Raw genomic sequence first — 26,945 nt, 5'->3', positions numbered from 1 at the left:
AAGAAATAAAGAGGAAAATTTTCAAGCTATCCTTAGCTTTTGCCTTAGTTTTTAAAGTAAAAACACATTATATACTTTTGCTTTGAAATGTACAAGTGCAGATTTCACAGGGACCCACTTTTTTCAGGTTTTTTTTTTCTGTGAGTAGATTTTTGCTATTAAAGTGTGCATGAAGATCTGAAAATCTGCATTGTTCTCTTTTTCTCACTTAACCTAAATACAGGGTGCCCACAAAAACACTCCTTGATTTTAAATGGTTACAAAACCATTTATTGGAATATTCTTTCACCTTTGAGGCTACAGTTTCATCAACTCATAAAGTTTCATAAGGTATCTGTTGATTACACAATAAATACAATTGGAGTACAAAATTATAATTATAAATCCTCTAAGAAACTTTTAAATTATTCTACTAAAAGAGAATTGTTCATCTATAAATAACCTTATTACAAAATAATAAATTATTAAATTGCTAAATAGTGCTCAGTGATAGCCTACAAGAACTCAAAAGCATGAGGACACGGGCTCTGCCAGTTCAAGCTTTATACATCATAGCACTCCTCCCTTCCTGCCATAAAACAACTAAAGGCATAACATTTGACATTCGCACAACTGTACTCTACAACAATCAACCAAATATAATGATAAATAAATAAATAATCCAACTCAATTATTGGCAATAATTTGGCCGCAGCTTTATTTAAATTCAACAAGTTTTAATAACCATGTTTTACAATTTATCACCTTTCTTCCTAGGCGACCACTCACCCCCCCCCCCCCAACTCTCCTTTCCCTCCCTTCAGCTAGTCGGTCACGACCTAGCTGCTCAACCCCCAATTCCAGTAATCATGTTCACTTTACAAATCCCATTTGCGAGACCTGCGGTGTCGCCAGGCCTCACAATTATCTATGGCGGTGCCGCACACAGAATAATAAACTTCGATACTTATTACACCCCTCACCCAACTAGTGGCCGCCTGGCATAACCCCATTTACTGCCAAGCTGCGACTACCCCCCCCCCCAAAGGAAACTGCCACAAACCAAACCGAAATAACAAACCCCACCAACCCCAAAACCAGGTGGGATGGGAGGGCCACTGAAAATAGCCCAAAATTCCCTCCAAATACCCTGCTACCCAATTCTCCCTCCGTCTCCTACCCTCCCGTTATCCCCCACAATTTTCTCACACAATCTTTCCCAGCAATCGCGCCTAAATTCACCAATCAGCTCCATTCTTCCTCATCCAATCCCTGACAGCTTTTCCTCCTCACAAACCTTGCAACACCATTCCCCAATCAAACTCCTGTCATTACTAATCCTTTAGCCAATCACTACTACTTAATAACCCCTTCCCACTCCCCCCCCCACCCCCAACAACTATGTTGCCGTACAGTGGCTCAGTCAATTTTATCAGCCCACTGCTTCAATCAATGGGCTTTCTAAACTCTTAAAGTAGCTAAAGTTCAATATATATATATATATATATATATATATATATATATATATATATATATATATATAGCATTCAGTGAATGTCAAACAAGAGGGGTACTTATCTCTGCTGAAACTGTATAAAGTCCCGGCCTCAGCTGCTGCCAATCCAAAGTGCTCAGTTCTAAAAAGTGCTTTGTGCTTAAAGTGCAACCAAAAATAAAAAGAAAAAAGCAAAAAATATGTCACTGGAATGCATCTGAATGCAACCAATATATTTTTTGTATTTGAAAGATTTTATTATATCTAAGAAAACAAGACATATAAATAAATATAAAAAGGAATATAAACTCCCCAGCACTCAGCATTACCCGGAGAGTAACCTACTTATATCAAACATGCTATGCTATGACTGGATGGTGAACTCTTCGTCCTAAGAGGGGGGTTACCTCCCCCTCTTCAGAGTTTCATATCTCTGAGCTATCTTTGACTTTTGATTTTGCTTTCGCTTTAGTTGTTTTATGGCAGGAAGGTAGGAGTGCTATGATGTATAAAGCCTGAACTGGCAGAGCCCGTGTCCTCATGCTTTTGAGTTCTTGTAGGCTATCACTGAGCACTATTTAGCAATTTAATAATTTATTAATCTGTTGATTACATACACTTGAAGTGTGCCCCACCTGTTACTCGGCAAACATAATCGAGCTCGCACCAGACTCTCTGAAGCATATCCAATGTGATCATGTTTATAGCTTCAGTGATGAATTCCTGCATATCATCCGTAGTTGCAGGTAGTGGAGGTACATACACTCTGTCTTTCACGTACCCTCAAAGGAAAAAGCCACAATTAGTAATGTCCGGTAATCTCGGGGGCCACTTGAGGAACACCTGGTCATTTTGTCATGTTGCATTGTCTGAAAGTTGGAAATTCTGCACCAATTGCAGCTTTTAAGGGTGAAAGTCCAAGTGATTGTGTAAGATCTTGCTAACCTTGCATTTTGGGACTTGTATTTGCTATCATCTTATTTATAAACATATTCCAATAAGTTTAAATTTTGTAACCATTTACAATCAAGGAGTGTTTTTGTGGGCACCCTGTACTCTGTATGAATGCAATCACAAAAATGTAGCCCCATTAATGTGGGAAAAACTTCAGGCAGCCAATTAATGCAGGAGAAATGCATTTTACCCTCATTGAGAAAGGGCATGTGAGTCAATGACCAACTCAAGTTGCATGATGTATTCTTGGCATTATGAATTTTTGAAGCCTGCCTTTCCTTATTCTTAGCTTCTTATTCTAATCACTAAGCTATTGGTTCAAATTCTTACAAATCTGTTTACCCATCTAAAGCTCATTAGTGCATATCAGCTTAGTACTACAGAGGTCAAAACAATTTAGCAAGAGTTCAAGAGTTGAAGAGTGGGTAATGGCACTGCCATGATCACATTCTAAATATGGCTCCAGCTTATAAGGAGCAGGTAAGTCTTGCTTTATTTTCTAAGCATTATTGGAAAATGATTTTTATTGAGCAATCCAACAGAAGATCTGCTCATTATTAAGACAAGTCAAAATAGAGCTGAAAAGCTAAGACTTACTGTAGCTGATCTTAATCAATTGCAGCTGGGTGGTCTTCCTATTTAAACATCCACTCATCCCATTATTCTTCTGTCCCAAAATAAGAAAACTGTCCCAAAATAAGAAAATATGCAAACAAGGTTTGTTTGTTTTTTTTAAAAAAAATGGTTAATTGTAATTGTAATTGACCACACCATTAAAAACCAATTTTAAAATTTTAAAACAATTAATTAAAGTTACGCATGGATATTCATGTTGTGCCTATCAATGCCTAAGTTGAGGTGCCCTCTGGCACCTAATGACACCTACCTAAAAAATAGGCATGGCTAGGGGCAGAGACTGTGGTGTAGTAAGGAGGGGCAGGTGGTAGTCCGCCCCGGTCGCCATCTTGGTGGGGGCACCAGCATCTGTCCTCCTCTCTGATCCCCCCTGCTCCTACCCTGCCCCCCCACTCCATACATGTGGGCCCCTTCCCTTCCCCTAACATTTCTGGCATGAGCAGTGACCCTAACCTGCTCCTCATGCTAGCATCGGCTCTTCCTCTGATGTCACTTCCTGGACCCACATGTAGGAAGTGACATCAGAGGAAAAGCAGACGTTGGCATGAGCAGCAGGTTGGGGTTGCTGCTTGTTCTGGGAACGTTAAAGAGGTATGGGGAAAGGGAAGGGGCATGCGTGTGGCAGGAGGGGGCAGGGAAGGAGCAGATAGGGGTGGGGGAGGGGTGCCACTGCCCCAGGCGCCTCTCACCCTCGCTACGCAACTGGGCAGAGAATTGGCGAGGTAAATACAGGTGTTGCTAGGCATGCAAGATAGGTACTGGTAAATTAGGCCAGGTAAAACTTGACCTAATATACTAGCACCTACCTCAACGATGCCTAGCGACCAATAAGAATGCCTAGGTGGCGTTAGGCATGATTCAATAAAGGATGCCTAGAGGCTGATTGAGGACCGTGTGGACGAACACCTTAATGTTAGGTGCAGTTAGGCACCCTTTATACTAGAATCAGGCCCACAGGGGTTACATTAGCACACCGTTGAACTTCTGAGCAGTAGCCCAACCACATTCCATTGCAAACCTCTTCTCCCCACTGATTTTGCAATTTTGTAATGAAAAATTGTAAGGAAATCTGAAATGTTATGCCAATCAAACATGAGGCCAAGGAATGAATGATTTATTTCTTTTTTTTAGTTTTCTTAAATAATTTTAGTACTTTTTTCCTAAAGATAAATGCCTATCAGAGATGTGTGAAAAGACACTATCTCACAATTATTTTTCATGTTTGTGCTAATTCAGCCCTTTATGTGCAATATAAGTGACTGAATTTACAGCATATATTCCACTAGAGTGCACCATTGGATTTCACAAGCTCACATTTTCAATGAAGTTGAGGTGCTAAAGGGAAACTAGAAGCATTGCCGTATGGAGTTAGACATTGTTTTGCCGAGTAAAGAGATCACTGGGTTCCCCCTCCCCCCCCACCCGAATATTTATTAAGGAGAGCACACATTTTCACCCAACAGAATGAAAGGGACTAAGGTAGGCTCATATAAAACAGTTCCTAATTAGAGGGGACTCATATGCATGGAGGAAACTGCTGCAGGGGAAGTATAGAGTTGATCTCCCAAAGTGCTTTTGTGATCAGCAGGGAATGCTGCCCTTTATAAGTACTTTCTATTCAGGGTTCAAAATTCCAGGTTATTCAACTGAGTATTAAAGGTCCAATTTCATTTCCTTTCCCCAATCGTATTCTCCCCCAGTCCCAGGCCTTCTGCAGAGGTTGCAGAAATCAATGATTTTTTTCCTAGATTCTCTTGTTGCCAGCCCCACAATAAACATTGCAAATGGACTATAGGAGGATCAGTGGTGTAGCTGGGACTTAGTAAGTCCTGGGTGGGAGAACCAAGATGGGCAACCCCAGCACATGGACATGCCGCCACCCCCCCCCCCCCAGGTTCAGTGATCCCCCTGGATCAAGCACCCCCTACACTCAGCTACAGCATCTGAGACAGCAATACAGGCTGCCTTTCTGGCCAATGGGATATTTCCTCCGCCACATCCCATCCATAGGAAGTTGCATCAGCACAGTGGGATGTAGCAGAGTATAGGTCCTGCAGGCCAGAGTGGCAGCCTTTAGTGCTGGAGGACCCAGCGAGCAGGTAAGTAGTTGAACACAGGCAGCCCCTACCATTGGACAGCTCTGGGCATTTTGCTGTGCTCATTCAATGATAGCTATGCCCTTAAGGGGGAATATTGTGTGTGTGTGTGGTTGGGGGTGGGTTCTGGGATGCAACTCATGTATCCATCTCATATGTGCTACTACAAACATTATAAAACCTCAAGTCAGGCAGTCCAAGGCTTCCTTTTTCTTCTAAGTCAATTAGCAGCAACTTATTGTAAACGCAGTCTCTCTTTCGATAGAATTCCTCAAGATCTTGGTAATCATGATGCCAAAGGTTCTTAAATGAGAATTCCCCTCAAGAGGAAACCAGATCAACATTAAAATTTATCTCACCTGAGTGAGTGCACACCTGAGTAAAATAAAATTAAAGAAATAAGACTGTCATCTGGTAAGTGCAATAAAACAATTTTATTTGCACTTAAACATATACTTCATGCCAAAAAATGTAAAAGTCTATTTCAAATGTATAGGATTTAATATAAGTTTGTTTTCTTCTTTCAGTTTAACAAAGTCATTGTAATTAAACACATTAAACTAAAGTTGTTGCTCTTTTCAATAGATATATTTCCCTGTATTTTATTACATCAGCAAACCTTCTAGAAGACATATCAGATAAGTATACTTTTTGAGTTATTACTAAATAAACTTTTGCAGTTAAACTTAAAACACTTCTATTATCAAGAACAGATTTTTTTTGTGTTTGTTTTTTTTTCTTACAAGTGTACCAGCAGCAGAACACTTTTTTATTTGGGGGGGGGGGCCTTCAAGCCCAGACCCCGCCTCCATAACAGTACTAATTGTAATACCATTTTTTCCATTCATTTTGCATATATACACAAAATATAATCTTATTAACAATACATAATGGTTAACCACAAAATTAAACTACGCAAAGCACACTATATGTTTCTCAACATTCATTTCTACCAGAACACCTGGCCTTGGTCACACATGCAGAACAGATAACCCCTATGCAAATACAGGACCACAAACTAAAAGTACTGATATATATAACCAAAACCCTAAGATGCAAGACTCTGCATGTAGTACAACCCCCAGAGAAATAGAAACAAATGTTTCTTCCTGAACAGTACAAAATATAGACAGCAGATGTAATTTCTCAAAACTGACGCAATTCAATCACTAAATTGAAAATAAAATCATTTCCCCTACCTTTGTTGCCTGGTGATTTTGGTTTTCAAACCATCTTTCCCAGTCTCTGGCTGCACGTCCTTCTGTCTGTGCTCTTAACTGTGTATCCAGGGCACCTTATCCATTTGCTGTTTTCTCTCCTTACTTTCTGCCATACATCCATCTTTAGCATTAACTTTTAACATTCAACTTTCTTCCATTTTTCTGCATTCTTCTCAAAATCTATTTTTCTATGCCTTCCCTTCCCATCTATCCATGTGTACTATTTCCTCCCACCTTCCCTTCCCATCTATCCATGTGTACCATCTCCTCCCTCTTTCTTCTCCCCTATTCCCATCTATACATAAGGAGCATTTCTTCTTATCTCTTCTCTGTCACACCCATTGCTGTGCACCATCTCCTCTTCCCCTCCATCCCTATGCACCATCTCATTACTCTCCCATGGTCAGACATCTCTGTCTTCCCCCTTCCCCCGTCATATGGTCTGGCACCTTTCTCCTCTCCTTCCCATAGTCTGGAATCTCTCTCCTCTTCTATGGTCTGGCATCTCTCTCTCCTTCCCTCCCTCTTCCCAAGGTCTAACATCTCCTCCTCTCCTTTCTGCAGTATGGCATCTCTCTCTCCCCTCGTTGGAGCCAGTCAAAGAAGCCGCCTAGAGCCGAGCAAGAGCATCAAAGCACGCTCCCGCTCATTGCTGCTCAGCAGCAGAAGAAACCAGCCACGACTGGCTGGGTTAGCAACGGGACAGGAGCCGGAAAGCTCGCTCCTGCCCACTGAACCTCTGGACCATCAGGGATGATGAAAGTGGCAATTTTTGGGGTGACCACGACCCCTGTGGTCCCCCCCACCCCCCCCGTTCCGATACCTATGCCAGGACCTCCTCTCTGTAGAACCAGGGTAAGTATGACTCTCTTCTTTTTCTTCTTCTTTTCTCAGACTTGTTGGGTGCCTTAGCATGCTCATGATTGAAGATCACTTTGAAGTTACGCACTGACCTTACTATAAGACCTCATAAAGACAAGACCGACAAACTATCTCAAGTTTCAATAAGGTTTTTTTCCCCCATGACTAGCTAACCATAAAGAAAAAAAATAATTGATGAAGCCCTAAGCTGAAACCCTCCCACAACTCAAAATAAATAATGAAAAATTCTTCAATTCAAAGTTCACTCTAAGTGGCTTTTAATAATACTTTGATAGAAGTTCAATAGGTTTCAGCCCAACTCCTATCACAATGAGCATAAATAACTGAAATAGGCACAGGTTACCAAGGTTAAAGTATTTTAAGTTCAACTTTCAAATACAGTATAAATTGAACTGACAGCAGCAGCAGACCAGTGTCAAGTGCAGTTTCAACTTCACAACAGTTGAAGGAAAATCAGGAGGTTTGAGGAATTTATATAAAAATCCTCAGCAAGCACTGACTGTAATTACTTCTTTACAGCTCATCCAGAAATAAGATGAGAGAAATCTTTGTAAATAAAATCTCAAGTTTCTCACAATAATAAAATTTAAAGAACTGTTGGCAACCAATAAACAGGTCAATAGATTAGCTTTTATATGCTTAGGGGTTCATAATCAAAACTTAAACATATCTAAAAACCCACCCAAGTCGGCACTTGGATGACATAAAAGATAAGACGTCCAAGTGCCGCTAATCAAACCAATTTTCTGGACATGTCGAGGGATTTTATAGGCCTCTGAATCCCGCAGTGCGCCCAGAGCTCAAAGGGGTGTATCTGGAGGAGTGGTTGGGGCATTATGTGGGCGAGATGGGGGTTGACCTAGACTGAGTCATTCTGCAGAGATAATCGAAGGTTTTACTAGACATTTGAAGGTTTTACTAGACATCCTGGACGGAACTTAAACGTTGTGAGTTAGACAAAAACAGGTATAAATGCCATAAAAGGTGTCCAAAGTGACCCGATAACCACTGCAGAGACAAATTAAAGACCCCAACACACTTCCCCAATATTTACTGACCCCTTCACTCACCCAGAAAGATCGGAATAAAAATGTACATACCTGTCTCTAGAACATCAGCACCTGGTATAGGAAGCCTAGTAGAGCTGCACAGAGGTGGCTTAAATAGCCTGGGGATGGGCTAGTGAACCATAGAGAGGAGGACCCAGGCCCATAAGCCACTCTAACCACTATATTTATGGTGGAATATGTGCACCCATCAGCCCCCCCAAACCCTACTCTACTACCATATAGGTGCCACCTGCAGCCATAAGAGCTATTGGGGTTATAGCCAGGCGGGTACACAGTTGTGGGTTTTGGGGGTGTTTTGGGGAGACTCACCATAACCTATAAGGGAGTTATGGTGAGATATTTATCTGGCACCCTATTTGTGAAGTTCACAGCAGTGCCCTGTAGAGTGCCCCACTGCTCTGTTGCCATGTCTGGGTGGCCAGTCAATTACAAGATTGACCCCTCCCTCACCCAAATGGTCTTGTTCTGGGCATTTTGGACTTCGAGAAATTTGTGGTTGAAGATGTGGTATAAAGATAGACTTACTGGTGGTCTGGACGAACAATAGCCTGGACATCCAGATAGATGATTTTTTAAAATATTGACATATTTTTCGAGAATGGGCATTTTCCCAGTGCCTACTTTGGGCGTCCAGCACCATACGACCACATTTGACTTAGATGTTTGTTTTGATTATTCCCCTCCACATCTGATAAATATACTTAGAACCATAAAGAAAAAAAATAATTGATGAAGCCCTAAGCTGAAACCCTCCCACACTCAAAATAAATAATGAAAAATTATTCAATTCAAAGTTCACTCTAAGTGGCTTTTAATAATACTTTCATAGAAGTTCAATAGGTTTCAGCCCAACTCCTATCACAATGAGTACAAATAACTGAAATAGGCACAGATTACCAAGGTTAAAGTATTTTAAGTTCAACTTTCAAATACAGTATAAATAAAATAAAAAACAATTGAACGACCACTAAAACCACTCAGATATACAGCTAAGGTGAAATCTCACTGCGGACACTTGTTTAAGCAACCACCAAATTACTCCTCATAAAAATTTACCAAATTACACCTTTAAAATCTGAGACAGCTTCAGCACACAGCTGTCTTCTCCAAACGAACCCATCCAACTGACTGCTTAGAATCTTAGAAAGTAGTGCTGATTTCTGCACGAGGAACACACAAACCTGTTGCAGAAATCAGCAGCTTGCAGTTCCAAAACTGCATGCAGAAGTTCAAAATTAAACCAGAATACAAAAATACTTTGGAAAGCCACCAATTCTTACCTTTAGTGACTTCTTCTCCCATTAAAATCTTTATTTTTTTTTCTTTTCAGTGGACAATGCTAATGCAATAAATACAAAAAAATTAGTTGTGAAAAGTTGTAAGAGTATCATAATAACTGCTATAAGTTTATTAATTACAGAATTTAAGCAAAGGTTCCCATATTCGGTCAAATCTTCTCAAATTTCCACACTTATGGCCTCTTTTACAAATACGCGTTAGCGGCTGCCTTGCGGCAAAAGCCTCAAAGCCCTTTAAATCTCTATGGGCTTTGGGGCCGTTAGCGCAGCGCAGCCGCTAGCACAGCTTTGTAAAAGAGGCCGTTAATTGTAAATATTTTTTCATATTTAGCATATAAACACACCAAATTTCACCAATTGTTGTATTCCAAGTTAGAAGAGTCTTTCCAGTGGAAAATAATTGATTTAATAGTTATCATAACTAGATTCTTCAATAACTGGTCTTTATAAGGATCCCGCACAACAACTGCATCATTAGTGCCAAAATAATAAATCTATAAGACAAAGGAATTGATATGGAAAGTATCTTAGAAATGGATGATCAAACTTTATTCCAGTAATCAGCCACATACAGACATGTAAAAAACATGTGTTCCAGAATACCAACTGCCAATTTGCAAGACCAACAAACATTATTTTAGACAATTTCATTGGTGTCCATAAAGCTTTGTGCATAAGGAAAAAGAGAGATTGCATTATGCTTGCTGAGTGTAAAGAGGATGTAATTGACATTCAAATCTTTTCCCAATGTGCTTCACCTGATTGAAACCCCAACTCGAATTCCCAAGTGCTTTGCAGACTGAGAGGACACTTACAAGTGGCCAATTTTAATCATTGATACCATTTAGAGCAGTGGTTCATAACCCTGTCCTGGGGACCCCCCAGCCAGTCGGTTTTTCACGATATCCCTAATGACTATGCATGAGACAGATTTGCATACATGTCACTTCCATTATATGCAAATCTCTCTCATGCATATTCATTAGGGATATCTTGAAAATCCGACTGGCTGGGGGGTTCCCAGGACAGGGTTGAGAACCACTGATTTAGAGGCTGCTCCTCTACAACTATTTAAAGAAGAGCATACGGAAATACTGTCTGGTTCTTCAAATTTTAATTTATGATGTAAATGAGTCAATTTGATACAGGGTAAGAGCTGAATCCATCTATATTGTTGGCTTTCAGGTAACCCATATTTACCAACTAATTCACAAAATGAGACCCAATCTTCATTATTCTTTAAATGATTAACCTGCCAAATTCCCAGATCTTCCAATTAATTGTCTTATCCTGTATTTTATAATTAGGATTATTTTAAATAGGTGCCCAAATAGTATCCTTCCAATGAACCTTAACACCTTTTCCTAATTCTTGAAATGCAATTCTTGTTACCAAGAATATATTATTCAAATTTTGTTCATTCCCAGATTTCGTAAAAGGGATAGTCCACGACTCACCAATTGATAAGGAATCTTCAAATTTCAACCAAGCAGATGTTAGTAGCATTTGATCTGAACATATCCACTTAGAGCTTTGTCTAAGTATAAAGGCCAAATGGTAGTCATAGAAACGTAACTCCTTCCCAACGCTTATCACACTTTAATTTTTTTAGGCTAATTTTTGGGGGGTTGTTATTCCATAAAAATCTTGACAACATTGTTTCAATTTTATGATATGTTGGCCTGTCCAACAGAACAGGCAACATACTGAACGTATAATTGATTACCGGCAGAATCATCATTTTAATCGTATCCATCCTACCCCACCATGATAATTTAAGAGGTGACCAACGTGAGGTCAGTTTTTTTATAGTGTCATATAAATATGTAGTGTTATATTGGTTACATTTTCTACTACATTTCTTCTTCCAACATGATCAGGACCCGCTTTTCCTTAACTGCCTCCAACTGCACACATTTTTTCGGCAGTCCCTTTCTTGGTTTTACTGGATATACCAGCTGTTGCCGAAATCAATGATCCACTACCAACTGCTCCTCAGTGTCTCCAGCATCAAAAGCCGCAACTTTTAGAGATGATGCTACACTTAGGATGATGATTTTCATGATTTAATGGTGAGAGAACTAGGAGCTCACATATAGGTCACACTTGCACTCAAATCATTACGTGGCCCAGGATGAGTTAATAATAATTTCAGAGCAAAGCAACTGTCAATAAATTGTCTCAATACTGAAAAAAATAGCAATAATAACAGTGGCTTGATTCAAAATTCAGCTTGTGATGCTTATATGTATAATTTAAAAAATATATATATTAGTGATGTCATTTTGACTTTTGTCCGCAACTCAGTTGTTCATTCTTTTGATGTGGGCACTGTGATGGCAAATTTCTATGCACAATTTCACTGCAGTAACTGCATTTTGGTGGCACATTGATATCACCTGGTTAGATCCTTTACCCATGACTGTACCCTCTGAGATGACAAACAAAGCCATCTTTGACAATACATCACATATGATTCCAAACAGACCTATTTTGTGAAATATAAAAAGTAAAGTTCTGGTCATACTTTCAGCTCTTGCCTGTGAAAGACTGATTCACCCCAAAAGGTATCAACTTGTTTGCTGATTGTTGCTTGGAAAGTTCAATTGCTTCCCTGTACTACCGACGGTCTTGATCAACAAGGTTCAGATGTGCCAAGCTGTGCATTTGTTCTCGTCATCTAATGTTTTCAGTTGCAAACGTGCAACAATATTCATTTTGCAAACAGAGTGACACAGGAATAAAGAAGATGGTGCTCTTCTGCAACACTGGGTGGCATGTTTCTGATGAACTGATATGTTCATGTATTCAAAAAAGCAGTAAAAGAAGATCCGTGTGCCCAGTTAATCCAGATGCCTTCAATGATAGGGTCATAAGAACATAAGAATTACCATACTGGGATAGACCGAAGGTCCAATAAGCCCAGCATCCTTTTTCAACAGAGGCACTTATGTCTCACCTCAAGCGCTACAATCCAACAGTCAGAATTTATTAACTATTCCATCCATTAGGGAGCTATTTTACGATACTACACACAATACTATATTCTACGTCTGAGTCCCCACCCTATGGAATGCTCTCCCATTGGATATCAGACTAGAAGAATCTCTGGACAAATTTAAGACCAAACTAAAAACTTTCTTATTTAGGGACACATTTCTAACATGAGAATGGGCGATATATCTAGCCTACACATTCAGCGTGCAGTAATGAATAGCATCGCTTTTAAGGAGCATCATCTGCCCCCCCCCCCTTTGTTTTCTCTTTGCCCTCTTTCCACCCTTTTTTTAAATTTATTTTTATCTCGATATATTTTACTCTTACCTAACCTTTGATCCACCTGTTTCTGTACGTTTGTCTTGTCTATTGAACATATATTTTTTTAAAGAAATATTTCCCCCTTTTTTAAAAAATATTTTTTATTCTCTTAAATTTTTAGTATTGTAAACCATCTAGGTACAAGTTGATAGACGGTATATCAAGTACAGAATAAACTTGGAAACTCGATCAAAACAAGTTCCAAGTACCTGGGCAGATATGGGAATAAAAGGCCAAAGCTTTATTAATGCACAATTATAAAATACATCCCAAGGAAGCACACGAGCCTCAAGTTTAGTATTCTTGCTGGATTTTTCCTGCTTTGTAGGCCCATTAGTCTATGCAGCAGCCTTCCATATTGCCTGCTCCAGCTAGGAAGCAGTGTCAGTCCATTTTGCTCTTGACTGTGAACGCCCAAGCTCTTGAACTGATTCCTTTTTGCTCTCTGCAGCTTTCTCTTTTTTTTTTCAACAGCAAAATACAGGAAGCGCATGCTCTCCTGTTTCAAATGTGTTCATGATGCTGGCAGTTGATGAAGGAGACAGCAGTGGGAAATGTAAGAACAGTCTTCCATAGCTGTGGAAATGCAGCAGGAAAATAGTCCTCAATTTTTTGCCATGCTGAATCATGCATCAAGCTCCAGCTCATTTCTCGAATCTTTACAGTAGTGCCAGCGGTGCAGTAGCAGTGTGGGGACAAACATAGAAACATAGAATATGACGGCAAAAAAAGGCCACCGGCCCAACAAGTCTACCCACTCTAAGGACCCTCCCCCCTAAGCACTTCCCCGAAGTGAACTCACATGCTTATCCCATTTTTTCTTAAAATCGAGCACGTTGCTTGCCTCAATTACCTGAAGTGGAAGATCATTCCAACGATAAACCACCCTTTCGATGAAGAAATACTTCCTAGTGTTGCTATGAAATCTCCCACCCCTGAGTTTTAACGGATGCCCTCTTGTTGCCATAGGTCCTGTAAGGAAAAAGATATCTTCTTCTACCTCAATACGGCCAGTAACATATTTGAACGTCTCTATCATATCTCCCCTCTCTCTGCGTTCCTCGAGAGAGTATAGCTGCAACTTACCTAGACGTTCTTCATATGGGAGATCCTTGAGTCGTGAGACCATCCTTGTGGCCATTCGCTGAACCGACTCCACTCTCAGCACATCCTTTTGACAATGTGGCCTCCAAAACTGAACACAATATTCCAGATGAGGTCTCACCATGGACCTGTACAATGGCATTACAACTTCAGGCTTCCAGCTGACAAAACTTCGGATGCATCCCTGCATTTGCCTAGCCTTGGATGAAGCTTTCTCTACTTGATTGGCTGTCTTCATATATTCACAAATGATTACTCCTAGGTCCCGTTCTGCAGCAGTTCTTGTTAAGGTCTCACCATTCAGAGTGTAAGTACTACATGGATTTCTGCTGCCAAAGTGCATAACCTTACATTTTTTGGCCTTAAAACTCAGTTGCCAAGTTGCGGACCATTGTTCCAGTAAGAGTAGGTCCTGCGTCATACTGTCGGGCATTGTGCTTTTCCATGTAGCGAGGTATATAGCATGTGTCTACCTGGCTTAAATAAATCTTTCATGTTAGTGCATGGCTGCAGTGGCGTACCTAGGGTATGTGGCACCCGGGGCCCATCATTTTTTGACACCCCCCCCATGTAAAAAAATATTTTTGTAATGACCATGAAACGGAATAAATGGTCAGAATAGAAACAGGCAGTGAAAATTTTCTTATATTCCAAACATAACATAACATAAATTATGTCTGAATTGTCATGACATCAGAAGTACATATGGAGTAGTTGCAGGTGATGCTTGGGACAGTTCTGATTGTGTTAGTTCGGTTTTATGTGTTTTTTGAATAGAAGGGTTTTTATTCTTTTTGAAGGTTTTGCAGTCTGTGGTCGATGTCAATTGGTTGTAGAGTTGGGGGTCGAGTGGAGGTTGTCGAACAGTTTTTTTCTTTTGACGTTTTTGGTTGGAGGGTGTGTGAATGGTGCGTGAGTTCTCCTATGTCTGTTTGAAGTGGATTGAATTATTTAGCTGAAGAAATTAGTTACCCCCTCATCCCACACACATTAATTCTCTTCCATTTTTGTTCCCATTATAAAAAACACTGATAAGTTCCCAGAAAAAAAATACATTAAAATAAGAAGTGAAAACAAAGGCCCCTACAGATGAGAACATAACATAAGAATAGCCTAACTGGGTAAGACCAATGGTCCATCATGCCCAGTAGCCCATTCTCATGGTAGCCAATCCAGGACACTAATACCTGGTCAAAACCCAAAGAGTAGCAACATTCCATGCTACCGATCCAGGGCAAGCAGACACTTCCCCCATGTCTTAATAACAGATTATGGACTTTTCCTCCAGGAATTTGTCCAAATCTTTCTTAAAACTAGCTACACTATCTGCTTTTACCATAACTTCTGGCCACTTCATTTTTAAGTTTAGATCTTTCCTTTCAAACAGAGACCTTGCTAGATGTCAAATACAACACAAGGTAACTTCACATGGACTTAGCTGTGCAGGAAATGTGAATCTCCTCATACACCCACCATATAGTGCAAAAATGTGCAAAGGTCTGTTTTTTTCTTTCGATTACTACATAGCCTAATGCCACACAAGCAGCGCTGTTACAAACATATTCTGTAGGCCAATGCTAAGGATAACAAAGTTTCCTTCCTTGGACCAGAAGGAGATACCGATAAACCACTGGAAGAGATCCCAAAACAACACCCAAAGACCCACTCAGTGTGTGAACCAGTTGAGTGGAGTGGACTAACTGGGGGGTGGAAATGGGCCCGGAGTTTGCTCAGCAGAATTTCCCAGACCACCTCTTCCTCTCAACACATTGACACGCTGCCACCACCACCACTAGGAACACCTCACTGGGTAGGCCAGCTATGCTATAAACTTTATAAAACACGTTATTATATTTTCTTATAAAGCACATATTTTAACTGAACTCTCTGACATCCTCAGCCTTTCCATTCACAAAAATAGAAGGACGAAAAGTTCCCATTTCCTGCTGTCTCATGTCCCCGGCCTATACAATATTTTTTTTCTGCAGACCCTTTAAAAGTCTGACCAAATCCTCGTTTCACTTGCATTATAAAGTACTGAGGATGCAATCTCTACCCAATCCCAGGTCCTAAAGTCTAAGACAGTAGCACAAACTAATGCTGCCAGATTCAGGAAAAAAAATTTTGATTCGATTCAGCCTATTGAATTGGTTTTTCAATTCGATTTTCCTGCCCAGTTGGGTGCTTCTCCTAACCACACTGGCGCTATGGTGTAAATAAAATAAAGAAACAAAAAGGACTTTTCCTCTCTCTGTTAAATCCTAGCACACGTTTGTAGTCCAACACCAGCTCTGGCAGGATACACATTTCAAATCTGACATATTATAATCACAAAACAGAAAATAAAATTAATTTTTCTACCTTTTGTTGTCTGGTTATATTTCAAATCTTGTTGGTCCAAGGCTCTGGTTTTCTTCTGATAACTTGCTTGCCAGGGTCTCCTTCTTTCTTCTTTCTGCATGCTAACCATCCATCTGTCAACTCTGTCCTTCCTTTCCATTTCCCTTCCCTCCCCAGGAAGTCTGGTATCTTTCCTTTTTTTCATCTCCCTCCACAGATCCACCTTTTCTTAACTACCCTTTCATCCGGCATCTCTCCTTCCTTCCTCACCATCCCAGAGTCCACCATCTCTCCCTTTCTTTTCCCAATTACTCTCCTATCCAGTATCTCTATCACTCCTCCACACCATCCCTTGTGTCCAATTTCCCTCCCTTTCTGTTCCTTCCCTCCCTAAATCCCATGGTCCATCATCTCTCCTCTATTTTCAGACCCATTATTTCTTCCACCTCCCCCAAAGTTTGGCTTATGCACGTCTCTTTGAACACCCCCTTCCCTCCGTGTACTTCTAAACCAGGGTCCCCCCCAAAGTCCTGTCCCCCCTTAAAGGCCTGCACCCCCCTTGAAGGCCTGCACCCCCCTGAAGGCCTGCACCCCCCCCCAAAGGCCTGCACCCCCATTGAAGGCCTGTCCCCCCCTTGAAGGCCTGCACCCCCTTGAAGGTCTGCACCCCCCGAAATCCTGCACACCCCAGGAAGGCCTGCACCCCCCCTGAAGGCCTGCACCCCCCCGAAGGCCTGTCCCCCCCTTGAAGGCCTGTCCCACCCCCTTGTAGACCTGTCCCCCCCTTGAAGGCTGCCTGCCCCCCCTTGAAGGCCTGCCTGCCCCCCTTGAAGGCCTGTCCCTCCCCCTTGAAGGTCTGCACACCCCCCCGAAGGCCTGTCCCCCCCTTGAAGGCCTGCCTCCCCCCTTGAAGGCCTGCCTGTCCCCCCCCCTTGAAGGCCTGTCGCCCCTTGAAGGCCTGCCTGCCTGTCACCTCCCTCCCCCTTGAAAGCCTGCCTGCCTGCCCGCCCGCCTCACCTCGAAGGACTGCTCGCCCCCCTGGCCTCCCCGCACCACCTATGAAGCAGCACTACCTATGCTCCCGGCCTTGCCGTTCAGTCCCCCCCACTACCCCCGAAGGACCGTTCGCCCCACTGACCTTCCTGCACCACCTATGAAGCAGCCGCAGCAGGATCGCGACGCGATCCCTGCGCTGCTTAGGCGCTGCTTCCTGCGCCGCGGTCCCGCCCCTCCTCTGACATCAGAGGAGGGGCGGGACCGCGGCGCAGGAAGCAGCGCCCAAGCAGTTCAGGGATCGCTGATGCTGCGGGCTGCTTCACAGGTGGTGCAGGAAGGTCAATGGGGCGAGCGGTCCTTCGGGGGTGGGGGGGACTGAACGGTAACGCCGGGAGCACCCCCTCAGGGCTGGCACCCGGGGCGGACCGCCTCTCCCGCCCCCCCCCCCTTGGTATGCCACTGCATGGCTGTTCACTGCTGGCACTCATCCAGATACTGGGACTGAATATTTAGGTCTGAGACAGTCATTGGAAAATACTGCCAATATTTAGCATCAGAAGCTGAAGAGCTACCCAGTTCTTTTTCTGGTCCTAAATTAGCCAAATAATTATCTGGGTACCACTGGTGGTGGTACTAGGTAACTTCCAGCTTTGCTCTCTCTCTGCCCCCAAACAGGATAGTGTTGCGATTCTCAGGCAAAGTATTCAGCAGCATTATCTGGTTATGTGCAATTGAATATCCTATGGGGACTCAATCAGCACTAGTTAACAGGGCAGGAGCCTCTGCTATCCAGTTAACTAGCACTGATTGGGCCCCATAATTTCCAGTGTATAGGGGCTAGCTAGACCTTAATCATCTCACTGGGCATATTTAATTGCTGGATACAGCACATTAATATGGTCGAACTGTTTAGCAAAATAAGAACCTAAGTGCCCAACTGAACCCTCTGCATGCAGTTTTCATGAGATGCTAATTTACAGACAGATGTAGGGGAATTCTTAATAATCTCCCTTTGAGGTTTTCTTGAGCAGTTGCTGTTCATGCTTTACGTTTCACTGCTTATGAACTTAGCAGCTTTGAATCATCATGAAATATAATTTCCCTTGCTGAGTGCTTCTTTCGTTCTAGCGACTTGTTGAACTACCAAGCCTAAAGAGAAAGTAAAATGATTGACCTGGGGGAAAGCAGATAAACTGCAAGCTGATGAATGCAGAGAAAGTTTGTAATTTGAGCGTGACTATGAATAATCATTTCTTATGCAGTTTTAAAACTAAAATTCATGGTTTTCAAAGGAAAGACATTTTTTTTAATTACTTGGAGAGGGATAATAGCTGCATATAACCTCATGTACACAAGCACGGTATAAGGCATAAAACATGCCACAGGGTGCACAGCAGCCGTGGTCTTTTACCTTCAGTTCTATTCTTCACATATAAAATTTCCTGGAAAAACATCACTATATATCCAAAACCAGTCTGAGGAGATTCTATGGGCTCCTTTTACTAAGCCACGTTAGGGCTTTAACGCGCTGAATAGCGCACGCTACATTGAGCTGGCGTTAGTTCTAGAAGCGTAGCGCAGGATAATTTCCTGCGTGCGCTAAAAATGCTAGCGCACTGTAGTAAAAGGAGCCCTATATCTTTTGAAATATATTTTTCAAGCACATAGCAAAGATTGTACAAAATGGGCATGATTATTTATTGATAAAAACAAACAAACATTCGTCTGACTTGACTGGCTGGACCATTCGGGTCTTTATCTGCCATCATTTACTAGGTTACTATGGCCCTCTTTTACAATGGTGCGCTAAGCGTTTTAGCGCATGCTAAATCAATGTGTGCGCTAACCACTAATATGTCCATAGGATAACATGCATGCGTTTGCATTTAGCATGTGATTAGCGCGTGCTAATATTTACCATGTGCTAAAAATCATAATGCACCTTAGTAAAAGAGGGGGTATGTCTTTGGTCATTAATTGCTAAATCCTTTAGATAGCTGGGTGCTAAGTTATAGAATGACCTCCTAACAGAATTAAGATGGATTTTTTTCTTGCTATGTCTTTCATAAGACTTAAATACATTTTTATTTTTTACTAATTTTAGCTTTTTTTATAGGTTGTACAGTAGAATGTTTATTATATAAACTTTCTCGATTTGTTATATTCCTAGAATCTAGTGCTGAGATTAGAGCAGGCTATAAATCTTAAAGAAAAGAACAGAATTGATTGCTTAATTAACATTATTCTGCTTAATTTCTTTTAGTGCTCAAGGCATGCTGGACTCACAGCAATTGAAAGAAGTCTACAAGGGCTGATTCAGTGACGTAGTGAGGATGAGAGGCACACGGGGTGGTGGCACCCCTTCCCTACCTTCTAGGTCCCCCACCTCCACACATTCTTTCCTCACCCCCTCTTGCCACACGCATGCCGCTTCCCTCCCCCCATACCTCTGTAATGTTCATGGGACCAGCAGCAACCTCCAAGCTGCTGTCGCACCAGCGTTGGCTCTTCCTCTGACATCACTTCCTAGGTGCTGGTCCAGGAAGTGACATCAGATGAAGAGCCGACACTGGCACGACGGCAGCTTGAGGATTGCTGCTCACACCTGGAACGTTACAGAGGTACGGGAGAAGGCAAGCGGTGCGCACGCATAGCAGTGGGGGTCAGGGAAGGAGTGGGGGTGGTGGAGAGGAAGACGGGTGCTGGCGCCCTCACCAAGCTTCAAGTTTTATTAAAATTTGATAAAACACTTTTATAATAAATTCAAAGCGATGAACTATTAAAATTTGTCACATAAAGAACATACTATGGACTAACTACAGACATCATACTTGAATGGAAGGGAGAGAAGGATAGAACTACAATTTCAAAGAAAACAAACAATTAGGGAAAAAAATATTAAGGGAAGGAGACCCTATTAGTTAAGCTTGCTTATTCTTCAAGATCACAGCATTAATGGAGAAGCATAAAAAACATTGATTTTATACTAAGCTAATTCCCGAAATCGTCAATGAATAGGAAACTTTTTAATGAACATTTAAATCGTTCTAACACTGTTTCTACCTGGAGGTGTATAGGTAGGTGATTTTATTGCTGGGGTGCTGTTACTGAGAATATTTCATTTTGCCTTGTTAGTGAGAGTGAACCCAATTCCGTTGCCTAATATAAAGTTGTACAGCTTAATTAATATTTGATTTTCATTTGCTTCCTGACTTTTAGGCCCTCTTTTACTAAGGTGCGCTAACCATTTAGCATGTGCTAAATGCTAACGCATGCATGTTAGTCTATGGATGCGTTAGCATTTAGCGTGTGCTTATTCGATTAGCGTACCTTAGTAAAAGAGCGGGTTAATTTATGATGTTCAAAGTCTCGAAAGTTTATCCATTAAAGAGCTTTAACTCTTCATTCTAAAGTTTGGGAAATAGTCTGAAAAAGTGCACTGTGATCAATGCTAGATTTTGTTTATCTTATTAGTACCGATCCAATAAGACTGAAATGTTAAAATTGTGATTTAATAAGCGGTTATTTTTTTTTTCTATTATCAATACATTCTGAGTACACAGTAAAGCTCCTGAGAGTTGAAGGAGGCATATTGTTTAAAAGAACAAACAGATCAAATATTTAGGATATAAAAATTATTTTTTAGTCTTAAATTGAACTGGGGACAAGGGAGCAAGATTGTGTACTGCTATGGAATAAGAACATGCTAGTTTAAGAAGAAAATTTCTCCAGTGATAATATTAGTGTACAGTTTCATCACCCAGAGAAAACAAAAAAACCTCTGTGGAGTGACAATGTTCCTAAATGGACCTTATTTGAAAGTGTCAAAGTTCCAAAGGTACCTTTGGAACTTTGACACTTTCAAATAAAGTCCATTTAGGAACATCGTCACTCCACAGAGTTTATTTGGGTTTTCTCTGGATTTTCTTCTTTGTGAATATTTTGGGGTCAATTGTTTTGTTTTTTGCCCCTTTTATCACCCATGTATTTCAGCATTGCCAATGAGTGGGTCAGCTTCAGTGCAGGAGCGATCTTCCTACACTCCTGCCCCGTGCAGAGCCATTCTGTGAGTTCCCGTAGTCTCACGAGGCTACAACAGAAACTCCCATTGTAGTCTCGTGAGACCATGGGAACTAACAGCACGGCTCTGCATGGGACAGGAGTGTGGGAAGATCGCTCCTGTCCCGCATCATCGCTAGACCACCAGGTAAGGTCCGTGCTGCTGGGGCGGCTGCTCACCTCCTCTGCCTCAGATCGCCTCCTCCTCCTCCTCCGATCGTCCCCCTCCTCCTCTGATTGCCTCCCTCCTTGCCCCGATAATTGTGAATAATTGAAACCGCGAACGTCAACTGCGAATAGGGAGGGGAAAGTGTATACTGCATCATTTGAAGAATGAAAAACTGAAGTCTTGGCTGCACCCCCCCTCCCAAATGCACAGTTTTGATCTCCCTATCCAGCACCTTAAAATAGATATCTTCATGTATTCTTCAATATTGGACGATCCCTGACCCTCCAAAGTTTTGGTATTGGCGAAACCAGTTGCATCAGTTGGCCATCTGGGAAGCTAGAGATGCTGGAAGGATGAGGAAGTGAAAGATGTTGTTTATGCAAATATGAGATCCATATTTGCAAGCCTTGTTTCTTAAAGGTCGTAGTGCGGTTTTAAGATGGGTGTCCTAAATGAGAATGAGGAGGGGTAAAGAGTACCATTGGAAGGGGAGGGAAGGTAGAGGGTATTAAATGATTTAAAACATGTAGTCATACATAGAATGAGTGCGGTTTGATGGGGGATGAAGGTATTTTCTAGGTTTATATTGGATGTATATTACTCGATGCCTCATTATTATACTACACAAAATAACTCCTCAAAAAGTTGCCAAAAGATACTTAAAAAGATACACAATAAAGGCAAAAGAGTCTGAGGATTCAAAGAGTGTAAAATGCTAACCAGTCACCCCTAAAGTAATAAATAAATATAATAAGAATAAATAAATTTAGAGTAAGGGGCAATCTCAGTGTGAAGGTTCAGCGACGGGAGTAAAACTCCAGCGCTTACACTCAAGAGACAGAGGTGATTCACCTCTGCCTGCACACCATCATGGATTGCCCCACATGTGCAAAATCTAAATACAAATCAGTGCTAAACCACAATCAAGTATAAGTGACACTGAGAGTGAAAAAATAGCAAAAAAAACACTCGAAGAACCCTCCCCAGCTTACTCCCCAAGAAAGAAAAAAGGCCACAGCCGACTTAGCTTAAATAAGCCTGGAAAATGCAGGTTCAACCAAGCCTGGTTTGGGGAGAATAATACCCCTTCATCAGGAATGTTGAAATGAGTCAGAGCCAGCTGGGGGAGAGAAGGAGAACTCGAAGAACATAAGAAGTTGCCTCCACTGGGTCAGACCGAGGTCCATCTCGCCCAGTGGTCCGCTCCCGCGGTGGCCCCTCAGGTCTGCAACCTGTGAAGTGGTTTCTGACCACTTCTATAACCTACCTCAAGTTCTATCTGTACCCCTCTATCCCTTTATCCTCCAGGAACCTATCCAAACCCTCCTTGAACCCCTGTACAGAGTTCTGGCCTATCACATCCTCCGGAAGCTTGTTCCATGTGTCCACCACCCTCTGGGTAAAAAAGAACTTCCTAGCATTTGTTCTAAACCTGTCCCCTTTCAATTTCTCCGAGTGACCCCTAGTGCTTGTGGCTCCCCACAGTTTGAAGAATCTGTCCTTATTCACTTTCTTTATGCCCTTAAGGATTTTGAAGGTTTCTATCATGTCCCCCCTAAGTCTCCTCTTCTTCAGGGAGAACAGCCCCAGCATTTTTAACCTGTCAGCGTATGAAAAATTTTCCATACCTTTTATCAGTTTAGTTGCCCTCCTCTGCACTCCCTCGAGTACCGCCATGTCCTTCTTGAGGTATGGCGACCAGTATTGAACACAGTACTCCAGGTGCGGGCGCACCATTGCGCGATACAGCGGCATGATGACTTCCTTCGTCCTGGTTGTGATACCCTTTTTGATGATGCCCAGCATTCTGTTTGCTTTCTTTGAGGCTGTCGCACATTGCGCCGATGGTTTCAGTGATGTGTCGACCATCACCCCCAGGTCCCTTTCCAGGTTACTCACCCCTAGCAGTGTTCCCCCCATTTTGTAGCTGAACATCGGGTTCTTTTTCCCTACATGCATGACCTTGCATTTCTCTACGTTAAAATTCATTTGCCACTTTTTTGCCCAGTCTTCCAGTCTCGTTAGGTCCCTTTGCAGGTCTTCACAATCTTCCGTGTTTCTAACCCTGCTGCAGAGTTTGGTGTCATCAGCAAATTTGATAACCTCACATTTTGTCCCTGTCTCCAGATCGTTAATAAATATATTGAACAGTAAAGGTCCTAGCACCAACCCCTGCAGAACTCCGCTCGTGACCCACTGCCAATCTGAGTATTGGCCCTTCACTCCAACCCTCTGTTTCCTGCCTGCCAACCAGTGTTTGATCCATCGGTATATATCCCCTTGCACCCCGTGGTTCCACAGCTTTTTAAGTAGCCGTTCGTGAGGTACCTTGTCGAAGGCTTTTTGGAAGTCAAGGTAAATGATGTCTATGGATTCCCCCTTATCCATCTGGCTGTTTATTCCCTCAAAGAAGTACAGCAAGTTCGTGAGGCACGACCTTCCCTTGCAGAAGCCATGCTGGCTCGCCTTCAGTTGTCCATTGTTTTCTATATGTTCGCAGATTGTGTCTTTTACCATTGCTTCCATCATCTTTCCTGGAACCGAGGTCAAGCTCACAGGCCTGTAGTTTCCCGGGTCACCCCTTGATCCTTTCTTAAAGATGGGCATGACATGTGCTATTTTCCAGTCCTCTGGGATCTCCCCAGTTTTTAGGGAGAGGTTACATATTTGGCGAAGTGTCTCCGCTATTTCGTTTCTCAGTTCTTTTAGTACCCTTGGGTGGATGCCGTCCGGGCTTGGTGATTTGTCGCTCTTTAGTCTGTCTATCTGTATGAGGACATCCTCTTTGCTTACTTCTAGTTGTACCAGCCTTTCGTCGTGTTCTCCGTTTATAATCACCTCGGGTTCTGGGATATTGGATGTGCCCTCTCTGGTGAAGACTGACGAGAAGAATTTGTTTAACCTTTCTATCTCTTTTTCCTCCTTTATCGCTCCTTTCCTATCTCCGTCGTCCAGTGGTCCCACTTCCTCTCTGGCTGGTTGTTTCCCTTTCACATACCTGAAGAAGGGTTTGAAGTTTCTTGCTTCTCCTGCCAGTCTTTCCTCATATTCTCTCTTTGCTTTTCTGACCTCTCGATGACATTCTTTCTGGTGTCTTTTGTGCTCTTCATGGTTTTCCTTTGTTGGTTCCTTTTTCCATTTCTTGAAGGACGATTTCTTGTCGCTTATCGCCTTTTTAACTGCAGTTGTTATCCATGCTGGGTTTCTAGTTCGATTTTTTTTTGCACCCTTTTCTAAACCTTGGGACGCATAGGTCTTGTGCCTCGAGCACTGTGCCTTTAAGCAGTGCCCAGGCTTCCTTTACGGTCTTCACCTTCCCTGAGCTATTTTTGAGCTTTTTTCCTACCATTTTCCTCATGTCCTTGTAGTTTCCTTTTCTGAAGTTGGTGTTCCCATGTTTAATTTGTACTGGATCATGTTGTGATCGCTGTTTCCTAATGGTGCTAGTACCACCGCTTCCTTTGCGGGTCCCTCTAGCCCGTTGAGGATTAGGTCTAGAGTGGCATCCCCTCGCGTTGGTTCCGTGACCAGTTGCTCCATGAAACAGTCCCTTATCGCCTCTAGGAATTTAGTTTCTCTCGTGCAATTTGAGTGCCCAATGTCCCAGTCTATTCCCGGATAGTTGAAATCCCCCATAACCACCACCCTTCCACTTTTGCACACCTGCCTCAGTTCGGCCTCCAGGTCCAGGTTGTTTGCTTCTGGCTGTCCTGGTGGGCGATAGTACAGTCCCAACTTGATGTCAGCTCCTTCCCCTCCTGTCAGCTTAACCCATAGTGACTCCAGACCGTCTGCCCTTATTGTTGTTTCTGTTCTGGATAAAGGAATGGAGTCCTTTATATACAGTGCTATTCCTCCCCCCTTCTTGTATGCCCTGTCCCTCCTGTAGAGTTTGTACCCTGGTAGGGCCACATCCCATTTGTTGTCCTCTGACCACCATGTCTCTGTGATTCCTATTATGTCTAGGTCCTTATTTCCGGCTATAACTTCTAGCTCCCCCATTTTAGTCCTTAGGCTCCTAGCATTTGTATATAGGCAATTTAAGTCCCAGTTTGTTACCTTTTCTTTTGGATCTACTCTTGATTTGTTGCTCCTGCTGGTCTCCTCACGTGCTGCCTCCTGTGATGTGTCTATCCCGTCCTGTGCCCTCTTCTTTATTCTTCGATAAAGAGATGCGCAAGCGCGCTATAAAGCTGAACAAAAGTAACGTCAGAGCAAAAAGAACCAATGAGAAAGAATAGGGGAGGAGCCCCAAATTATACAATAGTGTTCCACTCTATGCAATCGTTCAGCCCTTGAGGGGAAACAGTATAAAGTTGAAAAATCCAAAATTGTTCTCTAAGTTGGATATGGGCCATCTTGTCTCCCTTAAAAGTTTCTGAAATCTGTTCAAGCACAAACCACGTCAATTGATGAAAATCATGGTCCCACTCCAAACAGTGGGGGACAAGAGGCGCAGACCTGACAGCCAGATTCTTCGAGTGTTTTTTTGCTATTTTTTCACTCTCAGTGTCACTTATACTTGATTGTGGTTTAGCACTGATTTGTATTTAGATTTTGCACACGTGGGGCAATCCATGATGGTGTGCAGGCAGAGGTGAATCACCTATGTCTCTTGAGTGTAAGCGCTGGAGTTTTACTCCCGTCGCTGAACCTTCACACTGAGATTGCCCCTTACTCTAAATTTATTTATTCTTATTATATTTATTTATTACTTTAGGGGTGACTGGTTAGCATTTTACACTCTTTGAATCCTCAGACTCTTTTGCCTTTATTGTGTATCATTATTATACTAAGCACCTTGGTGTTGTATGTAATATTGACCACATCAATATGTTCATCATATTATTATATTTGATGCATCATCATTGTTATACAAGTTTTAATGTTGTATTTGTTGTTGTTTGCATCAATAAAAATTGTTTGAACTAAATAGATATTCTTCTATACAAGCAATGATACAATGTTAAGATGGCCTCCTTGACATAGGGCTATATGGTCACCCTAGCTATACTGCTAAAATATAATTCAAATACCTTTAACTGGCAAAGCAATAAATAGAATCATGACACATCCTAAACTCAATAGCTTCTGGGAACCATAATTCCTCTCCAGGTAAGCTCATTTGAATACAGGATGTGAAATTAATAGTATGGTGATACTTCTATCAGTTCACATTAGAAGTGTTTATAGTTTTTTCAGTTGCAGTGTCACAAAAACACTTATTTAAAAAAAGAAATTGAGAATATTTTTTGTTAATGGTTAATTATACCAGATGAATAGCCTAGTATCAGTATGGAAAGCAAAATAATTGGTGAGACAAAGATAA

Source organism: Geotrypetes seraphini, chromosome 5, assembly GCF_902459505.1.
Source record: "Geotrypetes seraphini chromosome 5, aGeoSer1.1, whole genome shotgun sequence".
Classification (NCBI taxonomy): domain Eukaryota; kingdom Metazoa; phylum Chordata; class Amphibia; order Gymnophiona; family Dermophiidae; genus Geotrypetes; species Geotrypetes seraphini.
This window is presented reverse-complemented; position numbering follows the sequence as displayed.